Source organism: Mizuhopecten yessoensis, unplaced genomic scaffold (assembly GCF_002113885.1).
Source record: "Mizuhopecten yessoensis strain PY_sf001 unplaced genomic scaffold, ASM211388v2 scaffold10565, whole genome shotgun sequence".
In the NCBI taxonomy this organism is placed as follows: domain Eukaryota; kingdom Metazoa; phylum Mollusca; class Bivalvia; order Pectinida; family Pectinidae; genus Mizuhopecten; species Mizuhopecten yessoensis.
The window spans coordinates 98,765-121,205 of record NW_018408610.1 but is presented as its reverse complement, the minus strand read 5'-3'; the positions used below and the strand labels follow the sequence as shown (position 1 = coordinate 121,205).

At 36.1% G+C, this 22,441-nt stretch overlaps 1 protein-coding gene across 17 annotated transcripts in view; it reads right to left on the bottom strand.

Moving 5' to 3' along the window:
- Positions 1 to 22,441, bottom strand: part of LOC110461109 (dentin sialophosphoprotein-like) — a 95,120-nt gene that overhangs the window by 39,031 nt on the left and 33,648 nt on the right. For 14 of the 17 annotated variants that reach the window (XM_021514397.1, XM_021514403.1, XM_021514407.1 and 11 more), the window contains exon 1: positions 10,596 to 10,753. The exons of 1 other annotated variant lie outside the window; for it this stretch is intronic. The gene's annotated coding sequence lies outside the window, so the exon portion shown is untranslated. Of the gene's footprint in view, positions 1 to 2,995; positions 3,128 to 7,725; positions 7,832 to 10,595; positions 10,754 to 22,441 lie in introns of those variants that run through there. 2 more of the 17 variants (XM_021514401.1, XM_021514398.1) reach the window with 2 other exon arrangements.

Below are 22,441 nucleotides of genomic sequence, written 5' to 3'. Positions count from 1 at the left end.
TTGTAATTATTTACTAAACATTATTATCTACTGCTAATTTATCGTAACTAGCCACTATAGATAGGAAATCTCGATTAAAATAGTTATCTTCTCAGATCGTTTTATTCCATTTCGTTTTCAATCATTCCTCGCGTTTCGTTCCACCTACTTTCAATCCATTCCGTTCCTGTGAGCAAAACACGTTTCGTTCCGTTCTATTCGCGTTTCGTTCCAAACAGTGAAATTATTTTCGTTCCGTTCCGTTTAGGCCTTGTTTCATTCCGTTTTCATTTCGTTCTCGTTGCGTTTTCATTGCGTTTTCATTCCATTCCGTTTGTCAACTGAAACGCTGACACCCCTGTAGTATTATGCTATCAATATATCACAAGATCAATTTCATGGCAATTGATTGGTTTACTGCCCCTGTTCGTTTTGTGCATGAAAAAAATATGATCAGGCAATGTTAACTCCGAGAATAGAGACGATATGAAAGCGAGTTACCTACAAAAGTGATAAATTTTCTTGCAAAATTGTCTTTGAAAAGAGATATGTTGATATATATTGAAAATATTGCGACATATTCATAGACGTTATCACCATGTCGGCATATTTTAAGAATTATGTCGGCACACAAATGTTAATGGCAGATATAAGTCTGTTTAAGGATACCTGTAGCACTGACAAAATGTAACCATACATTGGACACTCTATCATTGGCATGACTGTAATTTCAAACGCATTTATGTAAAGATAAACATTCCTTATTGGGATTCATGGGAAATCAAAAAGATGCATTAAACGAAACAGTGTTCTGAGTGTAAAGAGACAAAAATGAGAGAAAAAGGATTCGAACCCTGGACATCAAAGCACTATACCGTCGCTCTAACCAACACTTGAGCTACGGTTGTAACAAAAAACATAGAGGAGGATTACCGTTTGTACGAAATGCTACAACAGAATTCTTTTGTGTTTTACGTACAAAAGCATAGGGAACCTTTAAGTATTGAATGGACATACTTAGCGCAAACATTAAAATGTCCCGTTGTACACTATAAGATATCTAAGCGTTTTAATTATGTGGCAAAAACTCTTAGTATTATGTAAATAACTGCTATGCATATGGTCTTTTGAACGGTGCTTTAAATAGGTTGTACATTTGTAAGACGTTTACGCAAGGTGCGATTCAGCGTATATAGGTCACGTGTAGGTAGATAGTATGGGTATATTTTTTAAACCCACAGTTAGAAATTATGAAATTGTAAACTATGACGCATCCTGGTTCTTTGACATATGATATTAAACGTTGTGAGGAATTGTGTATTTTCCGAATTACACAATACGATAAACATATGAGCGAATAGGCTCTAAGGGCTTTTCGTGTGATGATATTGCATTCATTTTCTCCCTTTTTTTCAATTATTGATTTTGGTTTTATTTTTGTTTTTTAACGTTCTATTTACAGCTAAGGTCATTTTAGGACGTGCCTTCATTTGTGTTGTGTATACGTGCAGATGTGTATGTGTGCTGGAAGCATGGTATGTTGTTGTATTCGCTTTCTTGTGATAGCGCGGAACTGATGCCGACTTTAGAGTGCTGCGTCACTGAAATACCATGCCAAAGGCACCCATCACAGTTTCGTTTGGTTTTGGTTAGCGTATTGTCTTATCAACAGCTATGGTCATTTAAGGACGGCCTCCCCTGTGTGCAAGATGCATGCGTGTAGTGTATGCGTGTGTGTTTTGGGAGGCTGCGATATGTTCGTGCTTGTCTTCTTATGATAGCGCGGAACTAATGCCGACTTTATAGTGCTACCTCACTGGAAGATACTGCCGAAGACACCCAGCAAGGAGAGCCCACCCGGTCACATTATACTGACAACGGGTAAACCAGGCCTCCCACTCCTAAAATGCTGAGCGTAAAGCAGGAGTAGAAACTACCATTTTAACAGACTCTGGTATGTCTCGGCCAATGGACAGAGCCCAAAGCCTTCGCACAGGCGTGAACGCTCAACTAAATGCCAAAAGTGAGGGATTGTCAAGGGAGACACTAGGAAGAAGAGAGTTGCAGGGACAACCCGGCACAGTTTTCCGTCAGGTCACATTACAGTTACAATGGAGCAACGTTTAAAACAGTACATATTTCCATATCCAGTTTTATTGAACTAAACGTATTTGCTGTTACCAGGAAATGCAGATTATTTTAACACGAAACAACAACAACTATCACACTGTTGCAAAACGTACCATGATTTTAGAATTGTCAAGAATGACAAACACGTAGATGGGTGCTGTTTATAACGATTCGTACTTGTACAAAAATAAAAACAAACTATGTGGCACGGTGACCTATTACCTGAATAGATAAGACGACGTTTACCTTTGTTTTCTGCCTCTTTTGTTTTTCTTGACACTTTTCTAGTAGGTTTCTATATTCTAGCTACATCTATAAGCTTATCCTTCTGTCTATACTTTATTAAATTTAGAAATGGTGTTTTCGGTGTTTTTTAAACGACCTTACTCGACACATGAACAATTACAACACAGTCTCGGCAACATAGGTAAACATAGCCAATTTGTAGCTGGACCGTATTTTTCCACACCCGGATCACTTACGTAACTCGCCAAGTCGTGAAAATCCAGGTGAGGGGGTGCTATAGACGAAAACGAATGCAAATAACAAGTACTAAACGTCCAGTTGTGTTTTCATGACGGTCATACGGGTTCAAATAGCAGCTCTTTGTGCCAGGCACAGGCCAGGTAAAACTCCGGTCACTCATCAAATTGTTGTTTACCTGTTCTGGTACCTAGCTACATGTAGGAGCTAAAACCATTCTTGACAGTCTAACGGTTACAGTTGTGTGAACGATGTATGCACGGTGTGCGCACGGTATTTTTGGTGCGTTGTGCGGTCACACAACTTTAGATTGGTACTGTATTTAACTATTCATCCTTGTACAAAACAAAAACAATATATTTGGCACGAAAACCGAAACCTAAATAGATAAAATGATGCTTACCTTTGGTTTTTGCCTTTTTTGTATTTCTTGGCGTACCACGACTATGTCAAATCTACACTTTCTTCACTATTTGTCACAATATACCATACCCAGATGTACGCCACGGCATAACAGATACAAAAACGCCTATGCGTAGGTACACACACAATGTATAAACAGGCGACGAATGTTTAAAAACTCTACATAATGATCTGGCCTCAAGCTCATACTTTGCCACACGATACTAAAGCGGTCTCTGTATACACTTGCCCACGCTGGTCCCATAATAATTGACCGGTTTATACACAGCCTGCTTTAAAATGATACATATGTAAATGCAATAATTTGTTCATTTAGACATAGTATCAATGTCAATAAATTAACTATAAAATATTAATTTACTTCACTTTCTCTAATGATACGAAAACAAAAATTGAATCATTCAATTTTTTTTACCGAGATATGATATATATATATTAGACCAAGTCATGACAGCAGTCGTCTTAGAGACGATGTATTCAGAAGAGCAGTTGTCTCAGAGATGACATAGTGAGTACAGCGATTGTTTTAGAGAAGACGTTGTCAGTATAGTGATTGTCTTAGAGACGTCTTTTTTTTTGGTTCGACATTTGTCTGACAGACGACGTAGCCGTCTGGTTTGGTTTTATTTTGTTTAACGTATTATTAACAGCGAAGGTCATGTCTAAAAAAAGAACTTCCGGTGGGCGAATGGACACAAGCAGTACACTGCTCCGACAATTTTACGTTCCTTGTGATTAGCGAAAGAGACCTCGCTCCATAAAAAGACACTACACATCATTGTAAGACCTGTTGGAGGCGGTGAGTCTATAGTATACCCCCGGAAAAAATCAATTTATGTCGTTTATAAACATTGTATAAATAATACACCGGTCGGACACAAGACCTGTATATAGTCCTACTACCTGAACTGTACCTGTGCGACCAACCAAACCGGTTTTGACCATCTCGTACATGGCACACAGGAACACAGATATTGAACTATAAACAAACAGTGCTCTCTCACATGTTTACATGCGTCTATGTTGGTATTTGTGTGAAATAATAGCATGTCATCTAATCCGTCAAAACGGAAAACTAGAGGTTCCAATTCTGACTGCAGTTTTGAGGAAACATCAGAATTAAATGAAACTCCCGATGTAAAGGAGATAAAAAAGGAAAAAGTTACAAACAGACAGAAAAAAACAACTAAAGTACTAGACAAAAAACAAAAAACCATACCCGAAATGAACGCCGAAAAAAAGAAAGATTTGATTCCTGAGCACATACACGAGACTACTGACTCGAGCAAAGATATGGAACTTGGCGAACATCTCAATTGGATAGAGAGACTGGTACGTTCATCTAAAGAAGATCTTACTGAGCAAATAAAACACCTTATCACCAAAACCCAGTTAAAATTTGCTATTGAACAATTCACCAATAAATTCGACGAGAAAATCTCCAATGTAAGAGACTTCTTTAATGAAGACATCGAAAGACTCAAAGGAGATATACATACTCTTATCGTCGAAAATCAGACACTCAAGGAGTCTGTCCAACATCTTGAAAAAGACAACGAGGCCCAAAAGAACCAAATCTGTAAGCAACGCGACTACATCGAGGAGAACTATGAGGCAATGAATGACCTCGAACAACACGGACGCGCCAATAGTATCCGAATATATGGTGTATCCGACACGAACGCGACCGAGACTGTGGAAGATTCTGTTGATAAGATAATCAAAGTGTGCAACTCCAATTTAAAACTAAACAAAAACATCGTTCCCGACGACATCGATATATGTCACAGATTAGGAAACTTCAAAACTGGAAAACCGCGAACCATCATCCGCAAATTTGTCAGGAGGAGAACAAAGTTGGTCATCATCAAACACCGCTATTTCGGTCGTAGCTATTTGCATCACCACACTGGACGTTTGCTGCAGGACATATCATTATCAACTTCGTAAACTTTCGTTAGAATATATGTACTTTTAGTATTTACTCGATTTTTAGGGTGTCGTTTGACTAAATAGACCCTTTAAATCGATAACTACAACCAGGTATTTCCTTTATGTCACTTGTCTGGTACACTCCCAAACCCAATCAATAATTCTACCTGTACTTAGCACCTTGAAAATGTTGAATTTAAATATCATGCTCCAACATGATCACGGTCCAATGTATACTTAGCGGAGGTAGGACGTTTTAAAATACTTATTCAATATTGGGCTACCAAAATATTGGACATCATCCAATTTTGGGCTGGCCAAATATCAGGCTAGTTTGTTATTCGAATTCTACAGACAAACTAAGAACTATCATGCAACTTTTTAAAACATGTCCTACAACTTCTCGATCTCTAAGGCGAAAGGGATACACAATATACTAGGCTTAAGGGAGAATGAATGACATTGGGGAACTGAAATATGCAGTCCGTGGTTCTCTCTCTATCCATCTAATACACCTAGGTCTAAAGAAGAACCTCTTTGATATTAGTCTATTTTTAATTTTCAACCCTGCCTTGACCTCGATATACAATATTTTGATACCCGCTTCCAACAAGGCTGATTCCGTTACCCGGTTCTTCAGGAGACGTTAAATATGTAAAAGTTTACGAACGAAGCACGACCCACGAAAGGTGATCGGCTAAGATGACCAACAATCAACACGTTTTACATATCCAAAGTCTTTATATGTACACCTTATGTCGATAGCTCATGGTAACAATCAATTATTTTCTTTATGTTAGGTTTGCAGGTACACTCTCCACTAGTCTGTCTACCTGTACTAAACTCATTAAGAATGTTTCATTTAAATATCATCGATGACGTAACTTTATGTAAACAGATTCTTTTTGTATGGCTTTGTTGTTCGGCGTCTGGAATGTTTTGTAGTAGAAACTATTTTGTTGGTATAATTTGGCATGTATAATGTTCACGTTGAATGAGAAGAAAAAAATAAACTAACAGGGATAGAAAAGGATCTCACAGTTTATATGAAATGTTATCAACCTGAGCTCCTTAAAATCCGTATTTTTTGCACCAAACGTGACTCATGTCTTCCTCTGTTTACAAAATCAATACGAAGTTGGGTGGGTCAAAAAGGAATCTTGTACATGTCTTCAATCAATCCAGATATTAAAACACCATTCTCATTCTTATGCATAGACATGAATCAATTATCTGTTTAGATATATTCTGCTGTGCATCTTTTCATTGTATAAGCCGTCAATGACAACGAATTTAGTTTGAATGAAGTATTGTTGTTATTATATACAGCACCGTAACCTCAATATGCTTCACAAGCTATAGATATTATGGCTATTTTTTCAACAATCTTAACAGAAAATAACTCCATGTACAGCAGAAATAAGTCTTTGTCCTTAGTATTCGTTAAACGATGGCTAATCTTTTCGCTAGATAAACGCACATATCGATCATATCGGACTATAGAATAGTTTATATCACAAATTCAAAGAGAATTTCTCAGCTAAACTCAATTCATGCAATGCAGTCAAAAGAGTGTGCATTAAAATGTAATATATGGTAGTCGGATATACATGATCAATAGAACGATTTTTTTTATAAATTATATATGTAATGTTTGACATTCAACTTAACAAAGCATTTCTGTTTCCCCCCTTTTTAACGTCTCTTGCGTAGTTCGTATAATATCTACTCTCATTGTACATCAATGCATTCATGCTTTATCCCAGGTCCCGCCTCGTCCACGGGACTTAGTCCTTTAATCATATCGTGAAATATCTATATATTTGTATGACAATCGGTAGGGTTGAAAATGTTAGACGCATTCATGAAAACAGCATTAGTCAAGGGATATGACCCCATTGCTAGGCACCCCAGCAGGTCGGTGATCGAGAAAAAATACACATGTAGTTACCCACTGCATGTACCGTAAGAGGCAACACATGAGGGAATTACCTGCAGAATTCGGGATTTACCTTTGTGCCCCCATTGCAATACTTAATCTTTCTCTTTATTTCTTTTTTTTCCTTTCGTAACGCCGAAATTTGCAATACCTTACATTTGGCTTTAATGTTGAGCGTTCGCCCAGATGAGAAGGGCAATGGGTTCTGTCACCAGGCCGGAACCTACCAAAGTCCTTAAATATTGTAAGTATTACCCTGTTTAACGTTCAGCATAATGGGTAATGACAACAACTGGCTAACCTGATATTACATCATCCGCGCTATCTAAAGGAGACAAGTACAACAAACATACCCTGTCTCAGGCACACATACACACATGTACGCTTACACAACACACATGGAGACACGTCTAGAAATGAGCTGAGCTGTTTATATTTGAAGTTCATATGACAGAATACATCAGACAAAGTTTTGAAACCATGAAATGATGACCTCTTGTACTAGGAAGCTTATATAGCTACATGTAATCCAAGAATAGTTTTAATCTGTGAGAAGGACCACTGGGTAATATGGACATAGTCTTTATAGTTCTACATTCGTGAGATAACTAGCTGTGCAGTGTTAGTTTACTAAAAATGTTTGCCGTAAGCAGGAATTCGCAGATACATTGTACCAAAGGAACAACAATGAAATTGTCGCAAACGTTACATGTTTTAAGTCTTGTCTAGAAGGACAAGCAGGTAGATGGGTGCTGTATTTAACGATTCATTCCTGTACAAAATTAAAACAATATATTTGGCACGAAAACCGAAACCTAAATAGATAAAATGATGCTTACCTTTGATTTTTGCCTTTTTTGTTTTGTGACTACGTCGAATGTTCACTATTTGTCACAATAGACCATACCCAGATGTGCGCCACGGCATAACAGATACAGAAACGCATATGCGTAGGTACACACACAGTGTATAAACAGGCGACAAATGTTTAAATACTCTATATAATGATCTGGCATCACGCTCATACTTTGCCACACGATACTAAGGCGGTCTCTGTATACACTTGCCCACTCTGGTTCCATACTAATTGGCCGGTTTATACACAGCCTGCTTTAAAATGATACATATGTAAATGCTATAATTTGTTCATTTAGACATAGTATCAATGTCAATAAATTAACTATACAAAATTAATTTACTTCACTTTCACTAATGATACGAAAACAAAAATTGAATCATTCAATTTTTTACCGAGATATGATATATATATAGTAGACGAAGTCAGGACAGCAGTTGTCTTAGAGACCACGTAGTGAGTACAGCGATTGTGTTAGAGAATACGTTGTCAGTATAGTGATTGTCTTAGAGACGACATTTTTGGTTCGACATTTGTCTGAGAGACGACGTAGTCGTATGGTTTGGTTAAAATTTGTTTTACGTATTATTAACAGCGAAGGTCATTTAAGGATGTGTCTTCATGTATGCTGTGTATGCGTGCATGTGTGTATGTGCGCTGGAAGCAGGTTATATTTGTGTAATCGCCTCCTTGAAAAAGCGCGCATCTGATGCCGACTGTATAGTGCTTTCTCACTGAAAAACCATTCCGAAGATTCTTAACAGCCCGACAGACTAACAGTGATTAGGTTGTTTAGAATTGTAGAGAGATATATTGTTTCAAAGACTGATTTGAGATTTGTTATAGTATTATGCTATCAATATATCACAAGATCAATTTCATGGCAATTGATTGGTTTACTGCCCCTGTTCGTTTTGTGCATGAAAAAAATATGATCAGACAATGTTAACTCCGAGAATAGAGACGATATGAAAGCGAGTTACCTACAAAAGTGATAAATTTTCTTGCAAAATTATCTTTGAAAAGAGATATGTTGATATATATTGAAAGAATTGCGACATATTCATAGACGTTATCACCATGTCGGCATATTTTAAGAATTATGTCGGCACACAAATGTTGATGGCAGATATAAGTCTGTTTAAGGATACCTGTAGCACTGACAAAATGTAACCATACATTGGACACTCTATCATTGGCATGACTGTAATTTCAAACGCATTTATGTAAAGATAAACATTCCTTATTGGGATTCATGGGAAATCAAAAAGATGCATTAAACGAAACAGTGTTCTGAGTGTAAAGAGACAAAAATGAGAGACAAGAATTCGAACCCTGGACATCAAAGCATTATACCGTCGCTCTAACCAACACTTGAGCTACGGTTGTAACAAAAAACATAGAGGAGGATTACCGTTTGTACGAAATGCTACAACGGATTTCTATTGTGTTTTACGTACAAAAGCATAGGGAACCTTTAAGTATTGAATGGACATACTTAGCGCAAACATTAAAATGTCCCGTTGTACACTATAAGATATCTAAGCGTTTTAATAATGTGGCAAAAACTCTTAGTATTATGTAAATAACTGCTATGCATATGGTCTTTTGAACGGTGCTTTAAATAGGTTGTACATTTGTAAGACGTATACGCAAGGTGCGATTCAGCGTATATAGGTCACGTGTTGGTAGATAGTATGGGCATATTTAAACCCACAGTTAGAAATTATGAAATTGTAAACTATGACGCATCCTGGTTCTTTGACATATGATATTAAACGTTGTGAGGAATTGTGTATTTTCCGAATTACACAATACGATAAACATATGAGCGAATAGGCTCTAAGGGCTCTTCGTGTGATGATATTGCATTCATTTTCTCCCTTTCTTTCAATTATTGATTTTGGTTTTGTTTTTGTTTTTAACGTTCTATTTACAGCTAAGGTCATTTTAGGACGTGCCTTCATTTGTGTTGTGTATACGTGCAGATGTGTATGTGTGCTGGAAGCATGGTATGTTGTTGTATTCGCTTTCTTGTGATAGCGGGGAACTGATGCCGACTTTAGAGTGCTGCGTCACTGAAATACCATGCCAAAGGCACCCATCACAGTTTGGTTTGGTTTGGGTTAGAGTATTGTCTTATCAACAGCTATGGTCATTTAAGGACGGCCTCCCCTGTGTGCAAGATGCATGCGTGTAGTGTATGAGTGTGTGTTTTGGGAGGCTGCGATATGTTCGTGCTTGTCTTCTTATGATAGCGCGGAACTAATGCCGACTTTATAGTGCTACCTCACTGGAACATACTGCCGAAGATACCCAGCAAGGAGAGCCCACCCGGTCACATTTTACTGACAATGGGCAAACCAGTCGTCCCACTCCTAAAATGCTGAGCGTAAAGCAGGAGTAGAAACTACCATTTTTACAGACTCTGGTATGTCTCGGCCAAAATACAGAGCCCAAAGCCTTTCGCACAGGCGTGAACGCTCAACTAAAGGCCAAAAGTGAGGGATTGTCAAGGGCGACATTAGGAAGAAGAAAGTTGCAGGGACAACCCAGCACAGTATTCCGTCCGGTCACATTATAGTTACAATGGAGCAACGTTTAAAAGATTACATATTTCCATATGCAGTTTTATCGAACTAAACGTATTTGCTGTTACCAGGAAATGCAGATTATTTTAACACGAAAAAACAACATCTATCACATTGTTGCAAAACGTACCATGATTTTAGATTGTAAAGAATGACAAACACGTAGATGGGTGCTGTTTATAACGATTCGTACTTGTACAAAAATAAAAACAAAATATTTGACATGGTGACCTATTACCTGAATAGATAAGACGATGCTTACCTTTATTTTCTGCCTCTTCTGTTTTTCTTGACGCAACACAACTATTGCGAATCTCCACTTACTTCACTATTCGTAACAACACAACACCCTTACATAGTACACCACGGTTAGTGTCACGGCAAAACAGACACAGACATGCTACACATACGGTATATGCACAGGCGACTAAAGTTTAAATAGTCTTCACTATGATCTGGATTCCCGGTAATCATTCAAGGTTACGCTATCATTTGTTCGATTCTTTTTTTTCTTTTTTTCTGTTTTTTTAAAATCATCTTTCAGTATGGCCCCATTGAAATTTATTTCGTACACATAACAAAAACCCTTTATGTGCAACGTTTCACGCTGATATGTGCAAGAACATTGGAACACGCACAGGTTTACCAAGGCCGTTGAGTTTTGTTTGCATTAGCATGTCGTAAAAGAAACACATAATATGTAAGACGTAAATTACCGGTAGATGTCACAATAGAACGTCAAACGCATGACTATTTATAAATACGCTTGCAGTGTTCGGTTACAGCTTGACAGACCTAAGGTCGATAATTAAGCAGATGCTATCATATTTTAAAACTATCACAAACAAGTTGAAGCAACATAATAAGATGACAACGTACATGTCTATTATATATGTAACATTATGTTTCCCTTAATTGCCTTTGCTGACATGTTGAATGTTGTCCATCATATTTTGATGTTCGAGTTTTTGAAAGGTTGTTAATCATTTAAAGTAATGGTTTGTTTTGTCCAGATGTCGAAAAGCTAAAATATATCCTTAATATAAAAAAATAGTTTACAAGCGTCTTTCAAATTCTACAATTTTTAAAATTGTGTTGGAACATTTAAGGTAGAGATATGGGGATCTCAATATGGCAAGTCGAATGTGGGATAACTTCATAATATTCCTCAGGTTGTTGATATAGCCCCATCGCAATTTCCGTTAATTGTTGTCCTCTTACTCTGTTAATTAAGTTATACAACCTATATAATGTAATATAGAGTGTCAGAAAAACAATTGTACGACCGGCGAGATAAGCAGCGGTATTTCAGACACACACATTTTCAACTGGGTGAGACATCGTGACGTAACAGGGAGTAAGTACAGTAGTTGTAGGAAAGACGTAAGGGTTAGCCTAATATTTGCCTACAAAAACGATGTTGTCAGTATAGTGGTTGTCAGAGATATACGTTGTCAGTACAGCGTTTGTCTGAGAGACGACGTATTCAGTACAGAGTTTGTCAGAGAGACTACTAGTATGCGGTCAGTACAACGGTTGTCTAAGCAACGATTTAGTCTTTGCAGCGGTTGTCTGAGAAACGACGTTGTCAGTGCAGCGTTTGTCTGAGAGACGACGCTGTCAGTACAGCGGTTTTATGAGAGCTAAACGGGTCAGTAAATGGTTACATGCAAGTCGAGTGTGTTGGATACCGGATATCGTCAAAAAAGTTTTTCCTTGTAAGGGTATTATAAACGTCTATCTAACAAAACGTCCTCGTGGCTCATTCCATACCCGCAAATGTTTTCATGTGTTTACATGTGATAATTTAATAATTAATTAGTCTTGATTAAGAACTGAAGATAGTGCATCTTTAAATTTAGTAAATGCCAATTATCTTATCCGTCCATAACGCATTGTTAAGCTTACAATTACAAGCTGAATGCCGAGACATTTAAACTTCACCTTTGTCCAGAGAGACAATTATGTATCACAGCACGCTATTTTTTGAAACTGTTATGCCACATGCTTCCTTAGAAATTTGTTATGTGATTTATATAAGAAATTTATATTATGTACGCGTATTTCATGTTTAAAAGTATTGTTACCGATATGAATTGTGTGTTCATCGCAAATACAAATATGTATGCCATTTAAAAAAAATCATTAGTATATCCATGGCTAGAACCGTCATGCACAAAAAGTAAGTTACCTTCTTCTGTAACTCATAAAGCACATGTGTACCTAATTTGGAGGCAATCACATGTTGGGAGGGCAATGTGTCGCGACCTGAAACTAAATCACTGTTACCTCAATCTGACATTTGACCTGGACCTCATATACTAAAACTATGGTTTTCAGAGCATATTTCAGCGGCTGCTTAATCAATGTGCATCAATCATGGTCTATAGACACTTCATCACAAGTGTGTGTTACATCCTTAATCAAGTTATCTTTGACCTCGATAGGACCTTTGACCTTGACCTCAAGTACTAGAAGTATTATTCAGGTTCATGCAGCATATCTCATCCACTGTTTCATGAAATACGGGGGGAGTGGGAATATCCGTGTAGCCCTGTCTTCGAGTTAAATCTAGTATTTTTTGTTTTTCACCTTATTCAATTTATGCATGTAGTATTATCCATGATGTTGAGAAATTTTAATTATGTAAGGTAGGTTATTGCAATAAGTAGCTAGTTCTGTGATAGGTGTTTGGAAAAATATCCTTTAATAATCCTACAGAGCCGTTTAAATAATTGGTTACATTTTGTTATATCGTATCATGTACTTTATCAACAACCAATCATGTATTTCATTCATATACCTGTGTATATGCTGATAAATTAACATTTTACAAGTAAGACCAACGAACTTGAATATGTTTGGATAGGGTATATTCCACTCCTGCACAAGACAAGGCCTGATTTAGTCTTAAGCTTTGATTATTACATTGCCTAGAATCTAACATTTCATACTCAATCTTTAAAACTAAATCAACGCACGTATGTGTGCAGTTTCTATCATATCCTTGAAAATAGAGTGATCGCGTTACTGTAAGCATTGTTTTCCTCAGGAGACCTACCTAACGACTTATAATATTTAGCAAAGACGTAATCGCAAATGACATGCTGAAGATACTATCGAGTGTTTTACTTTTTAGATATGTTATTAATATTTTTTCGGAATCGTATCTGTGCTCGACTTTACCTGTCGTCGATCAACCCGGAGCATGTCTAGTAGCTCCTTCAAAAGCATACCTTTTATCAACGTAATTACCCCTGTGTCAAAATTAAGGATATCTGTCAAACTCCATCGCTCTGGTTTTGTTTTGATTGAATAGTCCACAACTGATGATATTTCGTCCAGCTGATTCGAGAGCTTGAACGTTCCTATCTATTTTTGTCTCTTGCTAACATGAGTTCTTGTTTTCTTTGGTTTAAACTTTGTCCTTCGCCACCCTATTGATTTTACCTAGCTAAAACTTACAAAAACTCGCTTTGACTTAAAACGCAAGTCGTACTCCTACCATGTTTGAGTTCCTCTAGTGTCCCTGTTTTTCTACCTTAACGATGAAGTACACCCCCATCAAAAAGACCATAGCATGGATGGTGCATCCTGTTAAAATACCATTTTAGAGTGCCTAGCATAATGTCATTATCGTTCTTACTGTGAGCCAGATAATGGCGTTGCTTTGTAAGTGTCTTTTTTCGATTTCCAAGATGTGTTACGAGGTGTGGTATGTTTCAGCGCAATGAAGATACTTTTGTGCTGGTAAGACCCGTCTGCATCCAAACCAATGCTAAATCTGCCTGGTTGATCTTGGCGTCCCGAATGTGTTTAATGAACCGATGGAATCCAGGCACCCCTACTTTTAGCACCGAAACTGATGTAAGCATTCGATGTCATGTTCGTCGTCGCCGTCCTGTAGGTATAGCGAGAAATATATTTCCTTGTGTAAGGTTAAGGGTGACTTCTTTTTCTTAAATACATAGTCTACCCAAACCACATCTTATTGTAGGTATGGCGAAACATATATTTCCTGTAGTAGAATTTAGGAAACCTTCTTTTTATTCCTTCTAACTGTGTTATTGGTTTTATCTTACCATGAAATCCTCCAGAGCCGCCATAAATGTTTAAAATGGAAAGTTTATTGGCAAACCTTTAACTTCTATTACTTACGAGGGAGGGTCATTCAATAAACACACAGCTCCCATACGATATTAAAATGCACCTTGGCAGATTTCAAAAGCATTTAAAGCACAAGTTATTCATTGTTTAGTGGTATGTATCCGTGATACATGTAATTGGCTACTTTAGAATGCTAACATGAAGGGTGAGTCTCAATCTGAAAAACGCTCCTATACTAAATACATTGTGCTTTAGAGATATCGCCAAAACAGAAAGACCAGTGATTGCAAGACGTATAAAGCACAAAGAAAGTTTTATAGGCCATTTTTTCAGTTAGTGATTGGATTCTTAACGGCCCATCTACACAACAAAAAGTACTTAGGGCCAATTCAAAGTAACCTGAACCTATTTAACGAAATGACATCTAACGAAATACAGGTAAAAGACAAAGGTAAACTTGAAAAGCAAAAGAGATTATTATTAGTTGTATCTTTTTTAACAGACACACAGGTGTAAGGTAGGTTAGAATTGTAGATATGCTGACTGTTTCAAAAAGAGATTTGAGTTCTGTTAAAAAAAACCTGTTGTCTGCCGGATATCAATAAAATCTAATAACAAGTGTTTTACTGTAAATTGTTCTTTATATTAAATGCATTGAGGCTGGTCTTCGTTTTCAATATATAAATATGGGTTATGTATGAATGACCAATTCGAGGACTGACAAGGGTAACCCTGCCGCGGCGGTTTTCTTTATAGCTTGGATATCAGTTACCGATTTTAGGTACATGTATTACAAAGTGTATTTTGTTGTCTACGCATTGATTCAAATTATATTTTACGTATCATACTTTTCGTATCAGCAACCCAGTCAATATGGGATACTAGCTTTAACATGTACAGTGCCTTAATGCATTTTGCCTTAATGCATTTGTTATGAGGAAGGAATGATAGTTTTCTATGGAATATAACGCCTAAGAGTTTAGTTTGTTCTACTACAGGAATAGGTTGGCCGTAAAAGGGTGAGATTTGGATCGTCATGAGGTTTACGTAATTGACACAAATGCATGCACACCGGTTTTGATTTGGAAAATTCAAAACCTTTATAGTTTATTTAACGATTTAAAGATTGTCGTAATTGTTTTCGATCTTATTCATATGTTTTGAACGGTAGCATGTATGAAAGTCATCCAGGTACACGTTCAACTGATTATTTTGACAATATTATTTATTTACTAGGTTGCCTGTATTTCAGATACCGTGCAAGAGAATGAAAACTATATCTGTTTTTACAAAAACAAAGTACAGGAGCCTGTCGAAGGAATTTACTTGACAAAGTGTTCAAGTGAAGAGTTAAATGACATTCAGCTTATTCACGACGATCGTTCATCAAATATAAGCAATATTGTCATTTTTGAAGCAAGAGAAGGTAGTACTGATTGAACATCCACCCAATTCACTGGATCTAGGTCCCCGTGACTTCCTGTTTCCTTTACTAAATAAACTTCTCTCTGGAAAACAGTATGTCTCTAGGAGTCTTCTGGGTAGAGCAATCTTCCAGTTACTAGCCAATATATGAAGGGGGATTCTACCGAGCAGCATTTACGTCTCGGATAACGCGATTTGGAAGGTGCGTGCCTGCTAAGGGAGGATATTTCAAAGGATTGTAATAGAAACATCAAACTATACAACATGTTTGTGATTCCTGACACTATTGACAGAAGTTGTTAAAAAGACCTCGTAAATCAATAAACACAATATGACAGTTATATAACATTATATTTCTCGGTGCCATACCGGATTCATTTTAGAGACTGCTTTCCAAGGAAAAGATAGGGACAATTTCAACCTTAATGTATCAAACATGATATTGTAAAATTACTAAACTTGCAGAAATCAGACAACAGAAAAAAAAACAAATACAAATACAATTTTATTTACCCAAAAACACGGTTAGAATTGTCCATATATTCACATATACACATTTTATTTCAGATTACAGTTGAAATAAAACATATATTTGGTATATAATTACATGTGCTGCAATATTAGTGTTATGGTATATGTTTCAATCGACTGTATTTCGGACGAGAATGCATTTCTTTGATCCCGACTAATTAGATAAAATTACATCATTCGTCAGCATCAATAATATTAGTGTCGTTTTTTATCTTAGTATCTATCTCACCAATAACTTTTTTTTATTGATAACATGAAAGATATTCAAATATTTCAAAAACAGATACAACATCACCTCGTAAATATTGTTTATGCAGGTGCATCATAAAATACGTTTTGAATGACATGATGACAAACTTAGGATTTTGTCCAACAGACAATAAGGTTATACGTTAAAAATATGATTATATCAAAGTTATATAAGTATTATCACATTAGTTTAAGTTGATTACATTGGTAAAGTTGTTATACTTAAAACAAAAATGACATGAAAACCAATCTTAAGAAATCATAATGAAAAGGAAATATACATTTGCCTATATCTTGAATCAAGCGGGCTGAAACAGGTGTTGGAATTGACTTTCTACTTGATGTAACAGTTACCGTAAAGTCAGTTTGACTTGAAGCATATTAAAAAATAACATGAACGAGAAATCGGCATGAACACTCTTTTTGATGTTTGAGCTTCGACGACAAAGGAAACCGAAATTTCTATAGATACAGTTGGGAGCAAACGTAACTTGGTATCTAGCACAAATAGTGAATAAGGAAGTGCACTAGACAAAAACATGTAGTGCACTTCAATATTAATTTCAGCGCACAACGGTATTGAACTATAGTATTTACCCAGGTTTAAAAGACTTAAGTACATATTTCAATCATTGTTAAAATGATTTCAAAGTACATTTCATTATAGTTTGACTCGCATCTCATTACATATCAATGTTGTAGTGTCAGGATTGGGGATCGGTTACTGTTATGTGATGTAAGTTATTTAAGCAAATGTTCGTCTTCATCAAAAAAATATATAGAGAGAGAGAGATTTTTTCATTTTTGTTTAAAATAAACATGCAGTAAAAACTAATAATTCACTATTAAGTACCAATAATATACAAATATTTAAATATTTTATATAGACGTTATACTTCAAATGAACTTTAATGAATATCTCTATAAGACAAAGTAAACTTTAATAAACCAATATATGTATATACATGTACCACGGATCCAAGTCGGTGCATGCACTTATAATTAAATAGGCTATCATAATATATAGGTATATATTAACGCATACTACTTTCATTAAATTATACTGCTAAAACCATGATTAAGTAAATGGATTGGGACTATCTTTTAATTATTTATTTATTACTCTTTTTTTAGCAGACGGGAAGGGGGGAAATCAAAATAGGTATAAACTGTTAAAACTCCATTTCACAAACGTTAACTCTAGTGCACAGTCCTGTGCACTGGAGTTCACTTTACCTCATAACTACAACGCACTGGGCTACCAAGTTAAGTTTGCTTCCAACTGTAGTAACAGTGAATTACAACTGTTGACCTGATGACCAAAAAATGCAATATATTGGGAAGGAACCCCTTTTGAATTTGGTTGAACCAAACATTTTCGACGGAACGAATCTAGACCGATGAGCATTCTTATCATATCTTCCCCAATCTATAAAGCAGGAAAAAGATGATAACGTGAAAGTCAATTGAGTTTGATCTATTTGAAAATATGTTATTGTTTCTTCATTTGATTGATCGAGTACATCTTTTTATTGGTAGCAAATCTATATAATCATATTTAATAGCTGATTTCACGTTCGTTCTAACTGTTTGTATGACGCTTCGCCAAATTTTGTAATATCATGATATGGAAAACAATTCCTAGGTACAGCAATGCGATTAAATAGACATTTCAATTGATGTGTATGGGTGTTTGATGCTATAGGAAATTTGGAAGGAAGGTCTATTAGGTTTCAGATTAGAAAGTATTCGGTATCATTTATATTTTGTTTATTGATTTAAAGAATCACAAGATATTCCTTTTTTTCTCTTTTGATGATGCAGATTAATGTATACATTTTCTTTTAAATTCAAGTTTAACTCGCTGTTTAGCAGGTCGAGTCTTATTTAGGTCTTTAGTCTCAGAAGATCACCTTACGTCATGTATGAAATTATTCATCACAGTCGAATGTGTTGTTACATTATCATACAGAACGATGATTCTTTTCCCGCCGCTTCCTCACGAATCTTGTCATGCATTCCCGTTTTCTGATACTCGGCTTTTATCCTCGCTAGATCCTCATTGACCTTTCTTTCACTTTGCTTTAAATCATCTCTCAATCGAGTTTCCCTTTTTTCAGCTTCCATTGCAAGTTTTACATACCGTTTATTGTCTTCGGTGATCTTTAAAATGGTCTTATTAAGTGATTCACATATGCCCTTCATTGATTGTTCGGTGTCTATGTATTTTTGTAATCGCTCTTGGTCTTGTTTTTGTTGTTTGTTTTGAGTTTCAACTAGTGTTGTTATCAGTTTCCGTAGCTCCTTTATTTCCTGCGAGTGTTGCGCACCATCTTCAGTCTTATAATTCAATAGTTGGGCCTCAGCCTTTTGAAGTGTATCTTTCATAGATTTATATTCCTTGTTGTTGGCTTGTTCTTTCTCCTCCATGCGTCTACGGTTATCTTTTATTTCATTCTGTAATCTCACGACTTCATTTTGAGTCAAAATACCCTGTTCATCTCTCTGTTTTTGCTGAGATTTCAAAAGCATATTTTCGTCTTCTATTTTCTGTAACTTTTTGCTAAACCTATTGAATTCCCTCTTTAATTGTTCTTCTTTTCTTGCCATCTCTGATTCATGTTCCCTTTCCATTTCTAACGCTCTTTTTCTGAAATCATTCACTGCTTTCTCGTACATGGCGTTAGTGTAATGCGAACCACCATTACGTTTGACGATTCCCTCAATATGACCAATTAGATCTTGTACATCCATGTCTTTTCGTACATTCTGTTTGCTATTGTCAAATGCGATAAAGTTATTATTGCACTTATGTAACAGGCCTGATATAAGTGTGGAGTCAGCTTTGATAAACTGATCCAAAGTCATCGAATCCTGTTCTAGTCGATCTCGTCCCGTAAACAACACGATGAGGTATGTATACATATCCTCACCAAATAGCTCAGCAAGTTGTTGAACTGTGTCTTGTTCTTCCTTTGTAAATCTCCCCAAGGCGACTACGAGGATAATAGCGTGAGGACCCGGAATCGTCATATTCACTAATCTGCTGACTTCGGATTTGGTCTGTTCGTTGCTGACTTCAGTATCATATATTCCTGGTGTATCGACTACTAACAGTTTTTTACCGAATCGATCAGCTTGGCTAGATTGACACACTTTTGTAACTGATAATGATCCAAAAAATGAGTGAAATGCATTCTTCCCAAGTATAGTGTTTCCCGTTGAACTCTTTCCTGAACCTGTCTTGCCAATTAGCACGATTCGCAACTCGTCCTTCAACTCATGTTCGTAGTTCTTGACTGAAATTTTGAATGAAAGACATAGTTTTTGAAGATTGTGAAAATCAGGTTCTTGCGAAAGGTTTACATTTCAGCACACATCTATCAGAGTAACAATTCCAAACAAAACCAAACAACTATCGAAGAGCAGATGACGTTGTAAATTGCAGGGATTACCTCGCTTTATGTTACATATCAGGTTTATTACCTGATCGTTCACCTGTTCAATTGGTGTCAATGAGATATGAATTCAAAACGTTTTGAAGTGGTTGTTTGCGACCTTTAAAACAGAACAATCCCATTAAATGATTTCCGTTAAATTGTCGGCGCGTCATCTGTGTACTCGCACTCCTTGCAGTGACTTGTACAAAATCCACGTTCCAAATAGTTAAAATGAAGTTATAAGTCTTCTTTCTGTTAAAATTAACGAACGAGGGTTGCAGTGGACTTGCTCTCTATAGAAATTATACCACCGTCAACTCCTTGTCATTGCAATCTCTCTGTATTTTCTAATATTTTGGTAAAAATATCATCTTTATCAGTGTTACTTTGAAATTAAATTAGTCAAAACACGTAATATATACCTGTAGCCTGAGTCGATGGAGAAGATCGTTTACTTCCAGTTACACCTGTGTCGAATTGTTCAGGGTCAACGGAAGAATCACAATGTATTTCTGAAATAACAATATCATTATCAAAACATCTGTGCTTCTTGCTAATTGATAACTTGTCTATGTTCTTTGATAATTGTTGTCTATGTAATATTTCAATAAAACATCAATGAAAGCACAATTGATATAGCTTGGATAAAAGCATAAAAATCCACCGTTCGTCTGAAGAATGTCAATTTTTTGTTTCAAAATGATCAACAAATTCATGTGACCCAACAAATAAATGACAACATTATCATGAAATATCATTTGGTGGTACACCTGTACGGGATTGTTGTTCATTTGGTGGCACACCTGTACGGGACTGTTGTTCATTTGGTGATACACCTGTACGAGATTGTTGTTCATTGGTGGCACACTTGTACAGGATTGTTCATTGTCATCAGAAGAACAGGATGGCGTGTCTGCATTATACAATATCAACCCATCTAAAGGTTGCAAAGAAATGTATGTTACCCTTAGTAATAAAAATAAATGTGCGAATACAGCTGAAATAAAATGGAAATAAAAAGACAGTTTTATAAAGATAGACTGGAATGGATGTATATCATTCCTTTAAAAAAACACCAGATACAACACTACAGTGGTTACAGTATCGATTACAAAATCGCATTCTCCCACTAGACAATATTTTGAAAACTATTGGTGTTTTGAATAATGACCTTTGTAATATGTGTAACACAGAAATTAAAAGTATAGAACATACTTTCTAGGAATGTTCTCATTCTTTCAGACTTTGGCAAGATTTTAATAACAAAATGTATCACTACTTAGATAAATTATTTGATTTTAGATTAGAAACATATTTTTTTGGAGAGACAGAGAATGTTACCTTACCAATTAACTTTATAATCCTTTATGCAAAACATTATATATACACTGTATCAAGAAATACACAAAGACTCCGGTTAGATGGTTTGATTGAGTTTCTAGCATTCCGATATAACATCGAAAAAAATCAGCCTCAACAAATGTACGCGAAGACTTTGATCAAATATGATTTGAATAGAAAGATATTTTTTAACAGATTGAAAAACAAGGTTACACAATCCATACATCTTTGTATCTTTGATACTCTCTTTTTTTGAAATGAATATTTAAAATTGATCTTGATTTTTTAGTGAACTATTGTAAACTAAAAACAAGACGCCCAGGGGCCTTAATAGCTCATCTGGTATTTTAATTTCAATTTATAACCTGCTGAGTACCATACAGGTTTATCAAAGGAGTACAAGAAACAAAGTTGCAAGAAGAACTACATGATAATCTGTTTTGGTGGGTATGACAAAAAGAAATTGAGTTTTAATGTTACGTCCCAAGGAGGTAGCCTCCAGGAATTGGTCTGAACGGGTGTTTTCCCCAAGATGCGCTAGAATAAGTTTGATGAAAATCTCTTCATTAATATATAAAAAAGGAGAAAGATTTTCAATTTTTCTCTATTTCCCCTATTGAGCCTCACATTCCCCTTTTTATAAAAAATAAACAAATTGAGTTGTTTTCCTCTAAGCATGCTTCAGACCACATTTGGTTTATATCCCTTCATTTGTACAGAAGGGAGATTTTTTTTTCTCTATTTCCCCTATTCGGACCCGCCCATCTGCCACAACGAAGAAAGCCTAAGCATGCCTCAGACTGCATATTGTTTAAATCCCATCATTTGTTTAGTAGGAGAAAGCAATTTCCCCTATTTCCCCGTTTGGGCCCCGTCCCTCTGCCCCCAGAGGGGCCACACCCTCCGTTTATATAAACTTGAGGCTCGTTTGTCCAAAGATGCTCTAAAACCAATTTGGTCAAAATCCTTCTATTTGTTAAGAAGCAGATTTTTAAAGATTACCTATTTTCCCACT